This window comes from Oncorhynchus tshawytscha, linkage group LG29, assembly GCF_018296145.1.
Source record: "Oncorhynchus tshawytscha isolate Ot180627B linkage group LG29, Otsh_v2.0, whole genome shotgun sequence".
Lineage (NCBI taxonomy): Eukaryota > Metazoa > Chordata > Actinopteri > Salmoniformes > Salmonidae > Oncorhynchus > Oncorhynchus tshawytscha.
In genome coordinates this window covers 32,979,970-32,995,305 of record NC_056457.1, presented here as the reverse complement: position 1 = coordinate 32,995,305, position 15,336 = coordinate 32,979,970, and positions in this window count along the sequence as shown.

Below are 15,336 nucleotides of genomic sequence, written 5' to 3'. Positions count from 1 at the left end.
AGACTGGAGATATAGGTAACAGACTGGAGATATAGGTAACAGACTGGAGATATAGGTAACAGACTGGAGTCAGGAGATAGGGCACTAGAGACTGGAGATATAGGTAACAGACTGGAGTTATAGGTAACAGACTGGAGATATAGGTAACAGACTGGAGGTATAGGTAACAGACTGGAGATATTGGTAACAGACTGGAGATATAGGTAACAGACTGAAGATATAGGTAACAGACTGGAGATATAGGTAACAGACTGGAGATATAGGTAACAGACTGGAGATATAGGTAACAGAATGGAGTCAGGAGATAGGGCACTAGAGACTGGAGATATAGGTAACAGACTGGAGTTATAGGTAACAGACTGGAGATATTGGTAACAGACTGGAGATATAGGTAACAGACTGAAGATATAGGTAACAGACTGGAGATATAGGTAACAGACTGGAGGTATAGGTAACAGACTGGAGTCAGGAGATAGGGCACTAGAGACTGGAGATATAGGTAACAGACTGGAGTTATAGGTAACAGACTGGAGATATAGGTAACAGACTGGAGATATCGGTAACAGACTGGAGCTATAGATAACAGACTGGAGCTATAGGTAACAGACTGGAGTCAGGAGATGGGGCACTATAGACTGGAGCTATAGGTAACAGACTGGAGTCAGGAGATAGGGCACTATAGACTGGAGCTATAGGTAACAGACTGGAGTCAGGAGATAGGGCAATAGAGACTGGAGCTATAGGTAACAGACTGGAGTCAGGAGATAGGGCTCTAGAGACTGGAGCTATAGGTAACAGACTGGAGTCAGGAGATAGGGCACTATAGACTGGAGCTATAGGTAACAGACTGGAGTCAGGAGATAGGGCACTAGAGACTGAATCTATAAGTAAGAGACTGGAGTCAGGAGATAGGGCACTAGAGACTGAATCTATAAGTAAGAGACTGGTGCCATTTGTGACACAGCCAGTGGGCAAGAGGCAGCAGCCACGTTGATTGGAGGCACAGGCTGATTGGCACAAACTTCCCTCCCCAAAGCCTCCTTTCACAAACGACCTATGTGTACTTTCAGAAATAGTTTACGGATGAAGGATATTATGCTATCACAGGAAAATAATCCTGCAGCAGCAGGAAATGTGAATTATTATGTGGATTATAATTAGTGGACATTTTTGTTGGGGTTGATACATTTTTCACAAGGGAAAATCATGTCTGAAATATCAAATAGGAAATTACTAACTATTCAAACCTCAAATACACTACAAGTTTAGCATTTCCTGCATTACAGGAATGGCCTCCAGTAACAGGGTGATTAAATCTGTATGATTGATGGAAAAATGTATGTAATCCCCTACTACACCCCTCTTTGGCACTGTGTTGCACACACACACCGCACAAGAAAAGGGAAATGATTGTGCTATGGACTAATCCCCATCCCCCAAATACACAGCAGATCTGTGTAGGAGATGATCTGCTAGTTAGGAGCAGGGAGGTAGAAATCGTATCCCTTCCAGGCCAGAGAACACCCCCCTCCAACCCCTGCCTCCAACCCCACCCCCTAACTCCCCCTCCACCTTCTTTAATCCACCCAGGCCAGAGAACACCCCCTGCCTCCAACCCCTTAACCCCGATCCACCTTCTCGAATCCAGGCCAGAAAACACCCCCTATCTCCAACCACCCCAACCCCCCATCCACCATCCACCATGCCTAATCCAGGCCAGAAAACACCCCCCTCTAAGTCCTTCAACCCCCCACCACCCCACCCCCTTCCAACCCCCCTAACCCCCATCCACCATAATCCAGGCCAGAGAACACCCCCTGCCTCCAACCACCCTAACCCCCATCCACCTTCTCTAATCCAGGCCAGAGAACACCCCCTTCCACCCCCATCCACCTTCTCTAGGCCAGAGAACACCCCCTGCCTCCAAACCCCCATCCACCATTCTAATCCAAGCCAGAGAACACCCCCTGATCCACCTTCTCTAATCCAGGCCAGAAAACACCCCCTGCCTTCAGGCCAGAAAACACCCCCTGCCTAACTCAATAAACCCCCTTCCACCATCCAGGCCACCCCCATCCACCTCCACCTCTAATCCAGGCCAGAAAACACCCCCTGCCTCCAACCCCAACCCCCATCCACCTTCCTAATCCAGGCCCCACCCGCTGGCCCCCTGGTCAGTCTATTTGGCAGACATAATAAGTGAATTCCAAACCATCCCTGGTTCCTTGCTCTCTCCCTGCCCTGAGCCAGCTCCAGACTCAATACTCCCTGTCAGTTTCCCAATTGACACACACTACCATATATAGTGCACTACCATATATAGTGCACACATAGCATACAGACAGAGCAACATAGGACAAGCAAGACCTAGCATACAGACAGAGCAACATAGAACAAGCAAGACCTAGCATACAGACAGAGCAACATAGAACAAGCAAGACCTAGCATACAGACAGTTGAGTAGCTTGTCTTATTATCTTAGCTGGCATGCCCATGGGCAAGTTTGTTAGACTTTAGAAAATATTAAAATTGCTTTCCTTCTTGGGTTGTGATACTATATACCAGTATAGCAGTTGTACTAAACTGGTAAGGAAACGAGTTCTTAAAGATTCAATGTGCATCATTCATTCATAAAAATAAAAAAAACATTTAAAAAATGTATATATTTTTTTTTACATAGAATTAGGCATAATGATTATGCCTGTAGATAGCAGGAAAAAAAACAGTTTCAGGTGATTTTAAAACGCTGCACTCTCCCCTCCATTCTCACATATTGTGTGCACACTCAAATACAATGGGTCCATTACACCACTGTCTGTGTGGATGGAGGGGTTTAGTCCGGTCATCCTCAAAGACCACAGAGGGTCTGTTGGCACAGGAAGGGCCAGATATCACTTAGCCTCACCTGTCATATCAAACACTGATTAATGGTGTTTATTAGGGATTGAATCAGCACACCTTAGTCTCCAGACTACCACACTGAATGGAGTAAGCCAATGGTAGGATGGGTTTTCCCCCCCGCTAATGTCTTGGGGTGATTCCAGTTAATCCAGAGAGTGTACGGTCAAGGAAAAATGTTTATATTCAAGAAGTGCTTCAAGGTATGGGAAAATGATATTCTACTAAAGATAAGACATCTTTCTAATGTGATTTTTCAGTCTAGAAATGTATTAATTTACATAACAACAGCAGTGCCTTGCTCAAGGGTACAGAAAGATGTTTCACCTAGTTGGCTGGGGATTCAAACTAGTGACATTTTGGTTACTGGCTCAACGCTAGGCTGCCTGTCGCCTTTGATTCCAGATGTGTTGACAACATATTCAGTTTCTCTTCACACCTCAGAGTCAAAATGTTTGGCGTTGGTAAATGATACTCACATGAATATTCCGATACATCCCATGTTTTCTATTCTCAGTTCAAGAGAGAGAGAGAGAGAGAGAGAGAGAGAGGAGTTTGATTTCACCTCATTTGAACATTCTGTCACGAAGAGGAAATTTTCAACACAAGAAAAATGTCCCATCTCTCATGACAGACAATAAACAGAGTAACCTACCCAAACCTGCTGAAAATAGAAAATAGACCACACCACTCAGTGTGGAGAAAAGGAAGAGAAGACTGCACTTTTTAGAGGAGGAGGGTGGGGACTGGGCAAAGACGGAGGATTTATTAAGCTTGACCTGCAATTCAAAGTAATAAAATCTCAAACAAGAAATAAATAGCTTGCATATCTGAGGGCCAATGCCAAAATAATATGGGTAGGAAGTGTGAGAGAGAGAGTGGGGTGGGAGAGAGAGAGAGAGAGAGAGAGTGGGGTGGGGGAGAGAGAGGGGGAGAGAGATGGAGAGAGAGTGGGGTGGGATAGAGAGAGAGGGGGAGAGAGATGGAGAGAGAGATAGTGTGGGGGGTGAGAGAGAGAGATAGAGGGATAGAGAGAGACACAGAGTAGGGTGGGGGGGAAGTGGGAGAAAGAGAGAGCGGGGAGAGATGAAGGGAGAGAGGGAGAGAGATGGAGAGAGAGAGTAGAGTGGGGGGAGTAAGAGAGAGAGAGAGTAGAGAGAGTGTAATTTTCCCAAATTTGAAACCCTTATTCAAGGGGGAGTAAGAGAGAGAGCGAGAGAGTAGGGGAGAGAGAGAGAGAGAGAGGGGTCGGGGGAAGTGGGAGAAAGAGAGAGAGAGACAGAGTGAGAGGGGCCGGGGGAAGTGGGAGAGAGAGAGAGAGAGAGAGAGAGGGGTGGGGGAAGAGAGAGGGTAGTGGGGGAGATAGCATGTGAGAGAGAGAGTAGGGTGGGGGGATGATGTGTGATGGAGATGGAGATGGTGATGGAGATGGAGATGGTGATGGTGAAGGAGATGGTGATGGTGATGGAGATGGTGATGGTGATGGAGATGGTGATGGAGATGGAGATGGTGATGGTGATGGAGATGGTGATGGAGATGGTGATGGTGATGGTGATGGTGATGGTGAAGGAGATGGTGATGGAGATGGTGATGGTGATGGAGATGGAGATGGAGATGGTGATGGTGATGGTGATGGAGATGGTGATGGAGATGGAGAGATGGTGATGGTGATGGAGATGGAGATGGTGATGGAGATGGTGATGGAGATGGTGATGGAGTGGTGATGGAGATGGAGATGGAGATGGTGATGGAGATGGTGATGGAGATGGAGATGGTGATGGAGACGGAGTGGAGATGGTGATGGAGATGGTGATGGAGATGGTGATGGAGATGGAGTGGAGATGGTGATGGTGATGGAGATGGAGAGTTAAATGATGCTCGGACTAACTGGATCGTCATTGATTGATTCAACAGCCACTGTCCGGTTGCTGATGCATGATGGGTAAGGGCGCAGACCTCACAGACGCATACCATCCGTCAGAGGTAATTAGCGCAAGGTGTGTGTGTGTGTGTCTGTCAGAGGTAATGAACACAGGTCACTGGTGTCACATCACAGAATACCCACGTCTGTGTGAAAGCAGTTCTATTGACAGATCAGACGATGCACGTGACGCCATTGAGGCTATTTTTTTAACGCGCATTACCTCCTGTGTTTGCTGTTCACATGCAGGCAGCAGATTGTTCCTGCCTCGTGGTGCTAGTTACGTAGGACAGTTTCAGTTGGATGTTCCTGCCTCATGGTGCTAGTTACGTAGGACAGTTTCAGTTGGATGTTCCTGTCTCATGGTGCTAGTTACGTAGGACAGTTTCAGTTGGATGTTCCTGCCTCATGGTGCTAGTTACGTAGGACAGTTTCAGTTGGATGTTCCTGCCTCTTGGTGCTAGTTACGTAGGACAGTTTCAGTTGGATGTTCCTGCCTCATGGTGCTAGTTACATAGGCCAGTTTCAGTTGGATGTTCCTGCCTCGTGGCCGCTAGTTACGTAGGACAGTTTCAGTTGGATGTTCCCTGCCTCGTGGCCGCTAGTTACGTAGGACAGTTTCAGTTGGTTCCTGCCTTCCGCTGCCAGTTTCAGTTGGTTCCTGCCTCGTAGTTACGTAGGACAGTTTCAGTTGGATGTTCCTGCCTCGTGGTGCTAGTTACGTAGGACAGTTTCAGTTGGATGTTCCTGCCTCGTGGCCGCTAGTTACGTAGGACAGTTTCAGTTGGATGTTCCTGCCTCGTGGTGCTAGTTACGTAGGACAGTTTCAGTTGGATGTTCCTGCCTCATGGTGCTAGTTACATAGGCCAGTTTCAGTTGGATGTTCCTGCCTCGTGGTGCTAGTTACGTAGGCCAGTTTCAGTTGGATGTTCCTGCCTCGTGGTGCTAGTTACGTAGGACAGTTTCAGTTGGATGTTCCTGCCTCGTGGCCGCTAGTTACGTAGGACAGTTTCAGTTGGATGTTCCTGCCTCGTGGCCGCTAGTTACGTAGGCCAGTTTCAGTTGGATGTTCCTGCCTCGTGGTGCTAGTTACGTAGGACAGTTTCAGTTGGATGTTCCTGCCTCGTGGCCGCTAGTTACGTAGGCCAGTTTCAGTTGGATGTTCCTGCCTCGTGGCCGCTAGTTACGTAGGACAGTTTCAGTTGGATGTTCCTGCCTCGTGGCCGCTAGTTACGTAGGACAGTTTCAGTTGGATGTTCCTGCCTCGTGGTGCTAGTTACGTAGGACAGATCAGTTGGATGTTCCTGCTTCATGGTGCTAGTTACGTTTCAGTTTCAGTTGGTTGTTCCTGCCTCATGGTGCTAGTTACGTAGGACAGTTTCAGTTGGATGTTCAAGCCTCGTGGTGCTAGTTACGTAGGACAGTTTCAGTTGGATGTTCCTGCCTCGTGGTGCTAGTTACGTAGGACAGTTTCAGTTGGATGTTCCTGCCTCATGGTGCTAGTTACGTAGGACAGTTTCAGTTGGATGTTCCGGCCTCGTGGTGCTAGTTACATGGGACAGTTTCAGTTGGATGTTCCTGCCTCGTGGTGCTAGTTACGTAGGACAGTTTCAGTTGGATGTTCCTGCCTCATGGTGCTAGTTACGTAGGACAGTTTCAGTTGGATGTTCCTGCCTCGTGGTGCTAGTTACGTAGGACAGTTTCAGTTGGATGTTCCTGCCTCGTGGCCGCTAGTTCACGTAGGACAGTTTCAGTGGATGTTCCTGCCTCGTGGTGCTAGTTACGTAGGACAGTTTCAGTTGGATGTTCCTGCCTCATGGTGCTAGTTACATAGGCCAGTTTCAGTTGGATGTTCCTGCCTCGTGGTGCTAGTTACGTAGGCCAGTTTCAGTTGGATGTTCCTGCCTCGTGGTGCTAGTTACGTAGGACAGTTTCAGTTGGATGTTCCTGCCTCGTGGCCGCTAGTTACGTAGGACAGTTTCAGTTGGATGTTCCTGCCTCGTGGCCGCTAGTTACGTAGGCCAGTTTCAGTTGGATGTTCCTGCCTCGTGGTGCTAGTTACGTAGGACAGTTTCAGTTGGATGTTCCTGCCTCGTGGCCGCTAGTTACGTAGGCCAGTTTCAGTTGGATGTTCCTGCCTCGTGGCCGCTAGTTACGTAGGACAGTTTCAGTTGGATGTTCCTGCCTCGTGGCCGCTAGTTACGTAGGACAGTTTCAGTTGGATGTTCCTGCCTCGTGGTGCTAGTTACGTAGGACAGATCAGTTGGATGTTCCTGCTTCATGGTGCTAGTTACGTAGGACAGTTTCAGTTGGTTGTTCCTGCCTCATGGTGCTAGTTACGTAGGACAGTTTCAGTTGGATGTTCAAGCCTCGTGGTGCTAGTTACGTAGGACAGTTTCAGTTGGATGTTCCTGCCTCGTGGTGCTAGTTACGTAGGACAGTTTCAGTTGGATGTTCCTGCCTCATGGTGCTAGTTACGTAGGACAGTTTCAGTTGGATGTTCCGGCCTCGTGGTGCTAGTTACATGGGACAGTTTCCGTTGGATGTTCCTGCCTCGTGGTGCTAGTTACGTAGGACAGTTTCAGTTGGATGTTCCTGCCTCATGGTGCTAGTTACGTAGGACAGTTTCAGTTGGATGTTCCTGCCTCTTGGTGCTAGTTACGTAGGACAGTTTCAGTTGGATTTACTTCTCTCAGACATTGTAGAATAAGAGGAAGGAACGTAGTACCAATTATTTATTTTTAAACAGCATCACAGCAGACTAAACCGAGCCTTGTGTTGGAGACATCCTCCGTCATGGAAACAGTTAGAGACATCCGCCGGGGAGTGTCATGGAAACGGTTAGAGACATCCACCGGGGAGTGTCATGGAAACGGTTAGAGACATCCACCGGGGAGTGTCATGGAAACGGTTAGAGACATCCGCCGGGGGAGTGTCATGGAAACGGTTAGAGACATCCACCGGGAGTGTCATGGAAACGGTCAGAGACATCCGCCGGGGAGTGTCATGGAAACGGTTAGAGACATCCGCCGGGGAGTGTCATGGAAACGGTTAGAGACATCCGCCGGGGAGTGTCGTTTATTCTGATGAATAGGAAACAGAATGTGCTGTATTTATTCATTTCTCACTATCCTTTCAGTGGATTCAAAAGCCTCACACTTCTCACTGCGTGTTCATCCCTGTAGCGGATCCCTGCAGCAAACTGTTAACATGAATAAACAGCCTTTCAAATGGTGCTGTCTAGAAAAACCAACAAAAGAGAGACATACACAGGGACAGCGGGCCTCCCCGAGCACAGTCTCAGTGCATGCTGCATGGGTAAAACTCTCTAAGAAGAGGGGATTGTCACCTGGGAGTCAGTTGGTAGGGTTGGCTGGAGAAGCAGAGAACAAGGTGACATTAGTCAAGCCAGCCAGCAGGAGGCAGAGAACAAGGTGACATTAGTCAAGCCAGCCAGCGGGAGGCAGAGAACCAGGAGACATTAGTCAAGCCAGCCAGCGGGAGGCAGAGAACCAGGAGACATTAGTCAAGCCAGCCAGCGGGAGGCAGAGAACCAGGAGACATTAGTCAAGCCAGCCAGTGGGAGGGAGAGAACCAGGGGACATTAAACAAGCCAGCCAGTGGGAGGGAGAGAACCAGGAGACATTAGTCAAGCCAGCCAGTGGGAGGGAGAGAACCAGGAGACATTAGTCAAGCCAGCCAGTGGGAGGGAGAGAACCAGGGGACATTAAACAAGCCAGCCAGTGGGAGGGAGAAAACCAAAGGGAGGCAGAGAACCAGGAGACATTAGTCAAGCCAGCCTGCGGGAGATGGAATGAAAAAGAGTAATGGAAGAAATTAGATTGACAAACAGAGGGAGGGAGGGAGGGAGGGAGGGAGGGAGGGAGGGAGGGAGGGAGGGAGGGAGGGAGGGAGGGAGGGAGGGAGGGAGGGAGGGAGGGAGGGAGGGAGGGAGGGAGGGAGGGAGGGAGGGAGGGAGGGAGGGAGAACGTCAATGTCTGGATGTGGAAGACAGACAGCAGGCTTTTGTCCATTTAGAGAGAGAATTGATCTGATCCTCTTTCTAAAACCACAACAACGTACAACATGCCACAGCAAACACAAATGATTTAACCGTTAGAAGGCAATACAGCTCGAACCTCTTTGAGCTGTATTCCGTGTATGAAATGTCTATACAAATGACATTTATTAATATTATTAATTATTATTATTGTTTATCTTATTATACACCTGCATGTGACCCAGTTAATGTTGTGGTCTGCCTGAAAATGTGTTCTCAACAAAGTGTCTTTGTGTTTACTTGATAGCTACCTACACAAATAGCTAGCTAGAACAGAGTGTTAATAAGATAAATTCATTCAAAAAGATTAAAAGCAATACAAATAAACAGTGTTATAATATTAGAAATTAGAAATTACACATTTCATAAAATAACAAAGGTTTTGGCCAATGTTATTAAGGTATGCCATGACTGACTTGACAAGAGGAATAATGCACTGTCACATTCAGAAATTGCACCATGTGAAGTCTAAAATGACGATTTCCAGGGCACTACAGTTCGGGAACAACTGATGAAGCCTATATAATATATGAAGAGTAGAAACTATAATGACAGATAACTAAATAATATGAAAGTATGGTTCTTTGTTTGCCGCAAATGTACTTTGCATCAAGGCTGAAATAGAATGCAAATGGTGGCCATTCCTTAATCTCTTACACACACACACACACACACACACACACACACACACACACACACACACACACACACACACACACACACACACACACACACACACACACACACACACACACACACACACAAACAGCCCTACTCACTCGTTCCAGGGTTATTTAAAGAAGCCCAATTAAGTGTAATATTAAACATAATCTGTCTATCCACTTTTATCAAAGTTGCAATGAATTCTAAAATGAGTGCAGATCAGTGATGAGGGCGTCTCGCACATTGCACTAACCGTGGACGAAGGGCTCTCTCTTCTTCCACAGTCCAACACCACCCTCTGCTGTAGGTACACATCAGCATGTGACCCAGGCGTCTCGGTCTCTGGTTGGGGCTCTCAGAGCTGTATCGAAGCTTATCGTATAGAGGCGTATTACACTGGTATTACATAGCGTTCCGGAAACTATCTTTATAATCCGTTGCTAAGACAAACATAAATACTGTAGTGAGCATAGTCTGGTAGCTTTGTGCATTCTCGAACACCCTGCATAGGAACAATGAGCTGTGTCAAAGCCCTGAATATCTCAGCAGTTATAATTTTTTCAACTGTTCTTTTATCAAAGAGATTAATAATGAAAAATGAATTACAGAAGGAAAAAAACTTGATGGCTTCAATGAAATGAGGAAGGAGGACTTATAAATGGACAACAATAGATCAGTGAATGAAATGAGGAAGGAGGACTTATAAATGGACAACAATAGATCAGTGAATGAAATGAGGAAGGAGGACTTATAAATGGACAACAATAGATCAGTGAATGAAATGAGGAAGGAGGACTTATAAATGGACAACAATAGATCAGTGAATGAAATGAGGAAGGAGGACTTATAAATGGACAACAATAGATCAGTGAATGAAATGAGGAAGGAGGACTTATAAATGGACAACAATAGATCAGTGAATGAAATGAGGAAGGAGGACTTATAAATGGACAACAATAGATTAGTGAATGAAATGAGGAAGGAGGACTTATAAATGGACAACAATAGATCAGTGAATGAAATGAGGAAGGAGGACTTATAAATGGACAACAATAGATCAGTGAATGAAATGAGGAAGGAGGACTTATAAATGGACAACAATTAGATCAGTGAATGAAATGAGGAAGGAGGACTTATAAATGGACAACAATAGATCAGTGAATGAAATGAGGAAGGAGGACTTATAAATGGACAACAATAGATCAGTGAATGAAATGAGGAAGGAGGACTTATAAATGGACAACAATAGATCAGTGAATGAAATGAGGAAGGAGGACTTATAAATGGACAACAATTAGATCAGTGAATGAAATGAGGAAGGAGGACTTATAAATGGACAACAATAGATCAGTGAATGAAATGAGGAAGGAGGACTTATAAATGGACAACAATAGATCAGTGAATGAAATGAGGAAGGAGGACTTATAAATGGACAACAATAGATCAGTGAATGAAATGAGGAAGGAGGACTTATAAATGGACAACAATTAGATCAGTGAATGAAATGAGGAAGGAGGACTTATAAATGGACAACAATAGATCAGTGAATGAAATGAGGAAGGAGGACTTATAAATGGACAACAATAGATCAGTGAATGAAATGAGGAAGGAGGACTTATAAATGGACAACAATAGATCAGTGAATGAAATGAGGAAGGAGGACTTATAAATGGACAACAATAGATCAGTGAATGAAATGAGGAAGGAGGACTTATAAATGGACAACAATAGATCAGTGAATGAAATGAGGAAGGAGGACTTATAAATGGACAACAATAGATCAGTGAATGAAATGAGGAAGGAGGACTTATAAATGGACAACAATAGATCAGTGAATGAAATGAGGAAGGAGGACTTATAAATGGACAACAATAGATCAGTGAATGAAATGAGGAAGGAGGACTTATAAATGGACAACAATAGATCAGTGAATGAAATGAGGAAGGAGGACTTATAAATGGACAACAATAGATCAGTGAATGAAATGAGGAAGGAGGACTTATAAATGGACAACAATAGATCAGTGAATGAAATGAGGAAGGAGGACTTATAAATGGACAACAATAGATCAGTGAATGAAATGAGGAAGGAGGACTTATAAATGGACAAAATGGAATAGATCAGTGAATGAAATGAGGAAGGAGGACTTATAAATGGACAACAATAGATCAGTGAATGAAATGAGGAAGGAGGACTTATAAATGGACAACAATAGATCAGTGAATGAAATGAGGAAGGAGGACTTATAAATGGACAACAATAGATCAGTGAATGAAATGAGGAAGGAGGACTTATAAATGGACAACAATAGATCAGTGAATGAAATGAGGAAGGAGGACTTATAAATGGACAACAATAGATCAGTGAATGAAATGAGGAAGGAGGACTTATAAATGGACAACAATAGATCAGTGAATGAAATGAGGAAGGAGGACTTATAAATGGACAACAATAGATCAGTGAATGAAATGAGGAAGGAGGACTTATAAATGGACAACAATAGATCAGTGAATGAAATGAGGAAGGAGGACTTATAAATGGACAACAATAGATCAGTGAATGAAATGAGGAAGGAGGACTTATAAATGGACAACAATAGATCAGTGAATGAAATGAGGAAGGAGGACTTATAAATGGACAACAATAGATCAGTGAGAAATGAGGATGAAATGAGGAAGGAGGACTTATAAATGGACAACAATAGATCAGTGAATGAAATGAGGAAGGAGGACTTATAAATGGACAACAATAGATCAGTGAATGAAATGAGGAAGGAGGACTTATAAATGGACAACAATAGATCAGTGAATGAAATGAGGAAGGAGGACTTATAAATGGACAACAATAGATCAGTGAATGAAATGAGGAAGAGGAAGGACCAGTGGACTTATAAATGGACAACAATAGATCAGTGAATGAAATGAGGAAGGAGGACTTATAAATGGACAACAATAGATCAGTGAATGAAATGAGGAAGGAGGACTTATAAATGGACAACAATAGATCAGTGAATGAAATGAGGAAGGAGGACTTATAAATGGACAACAATAGATCAGTGAATGAAATGAGGAAGGAGGACTTATAAATGGACAACAATAGATCAGTGAATGAAATGAGGAAGGAGGACTTATAAATGGACAACAATAGATCAGTGAATGAAATGAGGAAGGAGGACTTATGAATGGACAAAATGGACAACAATAGATCAGTGAATGAAATGAGGAAGGAGGACTTATAAATGGACAACAATAGATCAGTGAATGAAATGAGGAAGGAGGAAGGAGGACTTATAAATGGACAACAATAGATCAGTGAATGAAATGAGGAAGGAGGACTTATAAATGGACAACAATAGATCAGTGAATGAAATGAGGAAGGAGGACTTATAAATGGACAGTGAATGAAATGAGGAAGGAGGACTTAATGGACAACAATAGATCAGTGAATGAAATGAGGACTTATAAATGAAGGAGGACTTATAAATGGACAACAATAGATCAGTGAATGAAATGAGGAAGGAGGACTTATAAATGGACAACAATAGATCAGTGAATGAAATGAGGAAGGAGGACTTATAAATGGACAACAATAGATCAGTGAATGAAATGGAGGAAGTGAGGGACTTATAAATGGACAACAATAGATCAGTGAATGAAATGAGGAAGGAGGACTTATAAATGGACAACAATAGATCAGTGAATGAAATGAGGAAGGAGGACTTATAAATGGACAACAATAGATCAGTGAATGAAATGAGGAAGGAGGACTTATAAATGGACAACAATAGATCAGTGAATGAAATGAGGAAGGAGGACTTATAAATGGACAACAATAGATCAGTGAATGAAATGAGGAAGGAGGACTTATAAATGGACAACAATAGATCAGTGAATGAAATGAGGAAGGAGGACTTATAAATGGACAACAATAGATCAGTGAATGAAATGAGGAAGGAGGACTTATAAATGGACAACAATAGATCAGTGAATGAAATGAGGAAGGAGGACTTATAAATGGACAACAATAGATCAGTGAATGAAATGAGGAAGGAGGACTTATAAATGGACAACAATAGATCAGTGAATGAAATGAGGAAGGAGGACTTATAAATGGACAACAATAGATCAGTGAATGAAATGAGGAAGGAGGACTTATAAATGGACAACAATAGATCAGTGAATGAAATGAGGAAGGAGGACTTATAAATGGACAACAATAGATCAGTGAATGAAATGAGGAAGGGAGGACTTATGAATGGACAACAATAGATCAGTGAATGAAACAACAATGAGGAAGGAGGACTTATAAATGGACAACAATAGATCAGTGAATGAAATGAGGAAGGAGGACTTATAAATGGACAACAATTAGATCAGTGAATGAAATGAGGAAGGAGGACTTATAAATGGACAACAATAGATCAGTGAATGAAATGAGGAAGGAGGACTTATAAATGGACAACAATTAGATCAGTGAATGAAATGAGGAAGGAATGACTTATAAATGGACAACAATAGATCAGTGAATGAAATGAGGAAGGAGGACTTATAAATGGACAACAATAGATCAGTGAATGAAATGAGGAAGGAGGACTTATAAATGGACAACAATAGATCAGTGAATGAAATGAGGAAGGAGGACTTATAAATGGACAACAATAGATCAGTGAATGAAATGAGGAAGGAGGACTTATAAATGGACAACAATAGATCAGTGAATGAAATGAGGAAGGAGGACTTATAAATGGACAACAATAGATCAGTGAATGAAATGAGGAAGGAGGACTTATAAATGGACAACAATAGATCAGTGAATGAAATGAGGAAGGAGGACTTATAAATGGACAACAATAGATCAGTGAATGAAATGAGGAAGGAGGACTTATAAATGGACAACAATAGATCGGTGAATGAAATGAGGAAGGAGGACTTATGAATGGACAACAATAGATCAGTGAATGAAATGAGGAAGGAGGACTTATAAATGGACAACAATAGATCAGTGAATGAAATGAGGAAGGAGGACTTATAAATGGACAACAATTAGATCAGTGAATGAAATGAGGAAGGAGGACTTATAAATGGACAACAATAGATCAGTGAATGAAATGAGGAAGGAGGACTTATAAATGGACAACAATTAGATCAGTGAATGAAATGAGGAAGGAGGACTTATAAATGGACAACAATAGATCAGTGAATGAAATGAGGAAGGAGGACTTATAAATGGACAACAATAGATCAGTGAATGAAATGAGGAAGGAGGACTTATAAATGGACAACAATAGATCAGTGAATGAAATGAGGAAGGAGGACTTATAAATGGACAACAATAGATCAGTGAATGAAATGAGGAAGGAGGACTTATAAATGGACAACAATTAGATCAGTGAATGAAATGAGGAAGGAGGACTTACAAATGGACAACAATAGATCAGTGAATGAAATGAGGAAGGAGGACTTATAAATGGACAACAATTAGATAATTGCGAGTGGGAGAGCTCAGAAGAAGAAAACAAGCTTCCTGTTGACCTTGTCAATGTCCCAAATGACACTCTATTTCCTATGCGCCCTGGTCAAAAGTAGTGCACCCTATTCCCTATGCGCCCTGGTCAAAAGTAGTGCACCCTATTCCCTATGGTCCCTGGTCAAAAGTAGTGCACCCTATTCCCTATGGGCCCTGGTCAAAAGTAGTGCACTATATAGGGAATAGGGTGTTTCTTGGGACGTAGTGCTCATGTCCACCAACTTTGACTGACCGCCTCAGACACATTTCAAAGCATCGCAAATACATT